The 6319-nt window shown below is 34.8% G+C and overlaps 1 long non-coding RNA gene across 1 annotated transcript; it reads right to left on the bottom strand.

The window, feature by feature from the left end:
- Positions 1 to 961: 961 nt before the first annotated feature.
- LOC144364056 (uncharacterized) lies at positions 962 to 2498 on the bottom strand. The gene is made up of 3 exons (XR_013422817.1): positions 2449 to 2498; positions 2162 to 2271; positions 962 to 1217 (listed from the first exon to the last, which is right to left on the bottom strand). It is a non-coding gene; the product is annotated as an uncharacterized LOC144364056 (long non-coding RNA).
- Positions 2499 to 6319: the final 3821 nt, after the last annotated feature.

Below are 6319 nucleotides of genomic sequence, written 5' to 3'. Positions count from 1 at the left end.
AAATATACCTGCTCAATTTGCACGAGTTATTTAAACACATGAAAGTACGCACACATTCTGTTTGTGATACAAGTGAATGTTGTTTTTTAATTGTAGCGTAAAGGCAGACAAACTGATATAATGTTTGACTTACTATTTTGAGTGAAGGGTTCACCATTAGAAACTTTGCGAGAAGAGCTACTGTGCACATATATTTTCATCTCTGTATATAGTCATGCGTGTAACCTGTATCACGTGATACGCAGGGTTGCTTGGCTTTGAAAATCACATCAGTTTAATCTGCTTGTTTTGTTGCGTTTTCTTTCTTTATTATTTATTAGGTATCACATATTAACACACTGACAGTCTAATCGATGAAGTTTGAGTACTGAGTTCTATATTATAATTAACCCATAAAACCCCTTACTGGTAGACTACACAATACAGTTGAATGAAGGGTGATATCAAAAAAACTGTAGATTGCATTTGCCCACATTTGTAGAGCTCTGTCAATTGGGAGCATTATGTTCTTTGTCTTGACATTTTCTTTAACATACATATATGCATTTACATTTGAATTATTGAAACTTTTAAATATAGATATTATTTTTACGAATATACACGTCAATGAAATGATAAACAAAATCTGGAGAGTACCAGACATGACATCATGGTATTCAGGATCGACTAGAGCACAAAATATGTATTTTATTTATTTTCATGCAATTATCCACTCCTAAGTAAACTCTACATGAACCTATGTTACGTGACAGTTTGCGTTTACATATCTATCACACTGTGATAATGTCATTATGGCAATACGATAGTTTCATAACCGTGCCGTGTATTCCAGCATAGAAGTACAACACCCATTAGATTTACTTACGTGCTTGTAGCAGATGTGCACACCTGACAATACAATCGTGATATACTTTCCTAATGCACAAGAAGAAAACACAATAATGCAGCGTAACAATGTATGTTCAAGATATGCAAATCTCAAAACTATTTATTGATGTAAATCATATTTTAATAAAGCGTTGTTTTATCATATATAGTTGTTTCCGATTTCGTGAGTATTTAATATATCATTTATCGATTTGCCGTTTGTCTTTATTGTCTACATAACTCCAAGCAGGGTTGTCGTAATATCGCTTTTCTTCCTCGAATGAATCATCAACCTGGTCCACGTCAAACGACCGACCTTTGTGGCGTCGTCGATGCTTCGGACGTTTATACTGTAAATGGAAAAAAGTGGATCACTGGGAAATTTTTAGATTCCGAAATGAAATGGAGAATGGGTGAAAATTTGCAATTTTACTAAGTTTGCTTGGCCACACGAAATGAAAAAGTCTTATATTATCCAGATACGAATCATATTATTAACACATGGGACAACATGACTTAATTTAGTTTAATATTTATAACAAAGATACACATACGTAAAAACAACAAAACAATTAGTTTTACTGGTTACTGCCCATAATATACCCACCAGCCAGCGGCCTTCATACAGAGTTGTAGTGCAATCAGAACGTTTACAGCATGTAAATGCACGTAGATACCATTCAATCAGTGGCATCCACTAATTTATATGCATATTTATATATATCAATATGTTTTTCAGTTTTATCATTACTCATTAGAATCATCCAAATTTGCTCTTGCTCCACATTACTGCGGTCAACATTAAAATAGCACATGGACTGCGTTACTAGAGCATACTGGGAAATTGGTACTATTATGTAACACGTTTAACGGTATGAATGTGCGCGAATCACGGAAAACAATTGAAGTTTCCTCAAAGTTGCACTTGTTCTGTATTGTTGTGGTCCACATTAAAATAACACACTGAGAGTATTCCTGTGTTGACGTATGAGCGTTATTATGTGAAATATGTAATTGTATGGAGGTGCGCGACTTATGGAAAACAAATATCGATGAATTTCCGAATTCAAATCTTTAAGGAATGAGTTCAGAGTGAAAATTTCATACCGGAGTAAATCAACCAATGTTACGAATTTTCAGTAAAGGTCTTAAATATATGTTGCTATATTTACATGAAAATGTTAAAATGATGCTAGAATGACCCCATTAATGTTAGACAGATTATAAGTTGTCCCTAACAACAAAATTATCATGCGTTATTCGATTCAAAATGTAATAATTAGAAAAGACTTACTGATGTTGCTTCTACATTGACTGTCTCTGCTATTATGATTGCAGTTACAAGAATGACAGCAAGATATTTGGAGTTCATATTGCCTCGTTTGTATCACACAGTATTTTGTACTGCAATTAAAACAACATTATTTTGTATCAATTATAATTCTGATGGATGCTAAGGTAAATAGCAATAGCATATGTTTGCATGTAACATAATTCTAAGCAAAAAATGGCCCTACCACGGCAGAAAAACACATTTTCATGCAAGGTGGTATGCAGGTTTACATGATATTACATACTTACTGTGACAATAACCGACGTGTTACTCCAGAGTAGCGAATGTGTGTGCACTGCGTCATAGTCGTCAAAGGTTTATATAAGTTGTAGAATTGATAACGTAAATATCGCTACACAGAAAGATGGAATGTAATCCAGGTATTGTGTAATGCATTGGATAATATTTCTCTCGTCAAGAAGATATATGACATCGATGTAATTAATATGTTTTTGTTTCGATATTTTGTGTTCCCTGGGCAATTAGTCAGAGTTATGACCTTTTTATATAATGAATATTGTGTTGGTTGGTTTAGGGATTCCATTATTTTTAATACGAATCAATACAATGACATAGAAGAGAACCTATAATGGATCGATTAAAAATATTTCAACGATAACATCAAACCAATATATGTCGCCATATTATTTTTGTAATGGTGTTATCGTTTCGGGTAAAGTGAATTACGAATAAGGTCCTAATTATTATAGCTAAACATATATCACTAACTAGCATGCCAGGTTAAAAGTGGTACACGAAGCCATGAGCAGTGTGCTGCTTAACGTCAAATCAAGTATGTATTTGGGATTCACTGAATTAAGCACCATTTGGGTATGATGAAAGGGTATTTTTTGTTTTGTTCTTTTTTTCACAACTTCGTACAGTGTGTATAGTCAAGCATTGATCTCTATGTAACGTCTGCAACTTGCTAGAAGTTTATAATACTTATTGAATTGAAAACGTAAATATCGATACGAATGTAGAAAGGATGTCACACAATATTGCAGTAGCTACACACAGGATACACAGTAGAAATGATGGACCCCAACTGTCCTTAGTTTTTCCAATTTATAGGCATAAATGGCCCAGACTGAGGACAGTTGTGGTTCATCATTTCTACTGTGTATCATGTGTGTAGCTACTGGGATATTGTGAGACAAGTGATACAGGCTTCAACCATTATTCTGTGAGACTTGTATGAACTGCTCTGCGATCTCCTGCTTTCAGTTGTGTCCTTCAGAATACCAGCGTTTCTCTGTAAGCAAGATTCCTGTATTTCTTCGTTGTTGTATTGCAGACGTCATTGAATGTCATCCATTTCTACATCCTGGAACTGTGAGTTATCACCAATGCTCACTTCCCTATTTTAGTGAATTTATTCATTGTATTTTTCTGTGCTTTGTTTCGTGTAATTATTTTGAGAGGTATTACAGCCAGGAGCTTTAACTTGATACTTTGATGTATGTGTAATTCATTTCAAGTACTATTGTCTTGTCTACCCCATACTAGCAGTGAAAGAACCCCCTGTCCAGTGTGAGTTCTGTGGGCGGCCCTCTCAATTGCAATAAGCAGGCCTTACACTGTGACAGAGAATGTAAGCCAGGCATTGGGCAATGCATCGGAAATATATTCATTCATCCAGAAGATATTGCCGTAATTAATAATTTATTTGTTTCAATATTTAGTGTTTCTGGGGAAATGAATTGCTATTATAGTGTAGGGTATTGTGTTGATTACGTATTGCATTGTGTTTATGGACTATTCTCACTATTATATACAATTAAAACAATGATAGGAACGAGAATCCAACACGTAAATATGATATATGTAATGTTTGCTACATTATTTGGTAGGAGTCATGGATACACCTTTCCAGAATATGTTGGTCAAAATATCTACTGTGCCCATGTATAATCCATGTTATGGGGTTAGTTAACAGATAAGTGCTTTTCAGTGAATGCGTTGACATGTGCGTATAAATCCGTTCCGGAGCTCCTTGTACAGACGAATGTAAATATCATATCCGCCGTAAGTGGGCGGAAGGAATGCGAGCCACTGAACTGTTTTAAGTTCGCCCTGAAAGGGCACGACACAACATAATAATAGTACAAGGCAACTGAGTGATAGTCTTCTGCTTACCTTGCAGCTCTTTAGATGCAGAATGAGAAATGTGTAATATGTATGGAAATTATATTATTGAATTACGTACCAAGGAGGGCAAGATGTAAAAAGACGTTGAGGTGATATATTAAGGGAAATACAATTTAATTTGAATATAGTCACAAAATATCTTATCAAGCACTTAACCTAGAATGTTATTTGTCTTTGCGTGTCTAGCCAACAGGACATTTTCCATGACGTTTATGTTTCGCTAACTGCAAGCAGACTAGCCAAATCAAATATTTATCAGGTAAAGAAGTTGTGGTATAGTCATTTATACACCCAAGAATTCGTCGAATTCCATCGTACTCGAATCTTGGATAAGGGCGAATAGTGCGGAGACATGGGGAGGGGGGTCTGAAAGTATGAATGGACTATATTATAGCGCGGTAGTCGTCGCGCTGCGCATGTGCGACATTTGTGTTGATAAATATTTATTTTCCCTCAATACAATGCGCTCTTCAAATGGGAATCGCAAGAATGAGGTCTGACCTGGGCGCGACTTGCACTGATTACCGCCGGTGACTTCTTCGATATCTTCCAATTACATGAAAATTACCTAATTAAAGCTTGGAAACGTCTCAGTCAAAGTCGCCATCTTTGTTTATACGAGACCCATATATCTCGCACATGCGCAGCGCGACGACTACCGCGCTTTCAAGACCTCTGAAGGATACTTGATGTTACTATAAAAGTAAAAAATGATCCCGATGAGCTTTATAAAATTATGTGGAAAACTGTATATAGTTCGCATTCGTGTCTTGATTTGTTTTTACATTCACTGAATATAACTCGATCTATTTATTCTATGGCTGTTATCCTATTTTTGGTGTAGTGTTGTTTTGTTTGTTATCCTATGCATGACATATGTTGGCAGTTTGTGATGTATATAATAATAATGATGTATATAATGACATATTTACAACATATTTACAATTCCTGAAAGTACAGATCCCGCAACACCACACACTCGACCAATATGTTACAAGTACAAAACCGACACTTGGAAGCATGTACTTACTTAAGGTACTTGCAGAGTTTTGTACTTCTGTATGTATTATCTTTATACTAATATTACTTAAACTTCGACATGAAAATCAAAACGCAATGTCACCTGCTCAGTTTTCACAACAAATAATTCAATTACTCAAACATATGAAAATTATACTATATAATCTGTTTTAATACAAGTAATGTTTTCCAGTTTTATATCAGACTTTCTTAATATAGTCAATCTCCTAATATCTAGTTATAATGATTTTGCACATGTGAGCAGGATTGGTGAAAATGCACCACATCTGTATTTTTCTCCTCTTGTTTATGTCGTATGAACTGTGATATTTACGATAATACTGTTGAATTTAGAATATCGCTGAAATAACTAAAGCTTTGAACACCGCTGAAATTTGCCGTTATGAATTGCATGATTTATTATTAAATCAATCAATCGTTACTTCCAATTACTTCAATCGGTGACTTGATCAAACCACACGGATGCAGTTGTAATAAACTGGGAAATGTTGTTAAATTTATCATTTTAATTTCGGCATTGTTTTTGCGCTGACAAGCAATATCTTAGTTGAAAACGGAAATTTCCGTTATAACGTAGTGAAATACAAATAGTAACCGCAAAATGGAAATATAGCATTATTACCCAAACTGGGTGTCACGTGTAATTGGACATTTTTAATGCGACACAGCTCTTCATGTTACCATGGCAAAAGTATGTATTAACTGAACCATACACTTTCAATGCAATGGCACATGCAATAATACTTTCTGAAGATACTCGTTACAATTCCTGTACAAATACTTGTACCAGGCAATCTTTTAGCTGGCATGATAGTATAACAAAGCAGTTGCGGTCTTTCTCATTGTGTGATTCAAATATGATTTTATTTTTAGGACTATAAACAACACGTTAACGAAATGCAAAATTATGTTATTTTGGCTTACACA

This window comes from Saccoglossus kowalevskii, chromosome 14 (assembly GCF_978046115.1).
Source record: "Saccoglossus kowalevskii chromosome 14, keSacKowa6.1, whole genome shotgun sequence".
Classification (NCBI taxonomy): domain Eukaryota; kingdom Metazoa; phylum Hemichordata; class Enteropneusta; family Harrimaniidae; genus Saccoglossus; species Saccoglossus kowalevskii.
This window is presented reverse-complemented; position numbering and strand designations above follow the sequence as displayed.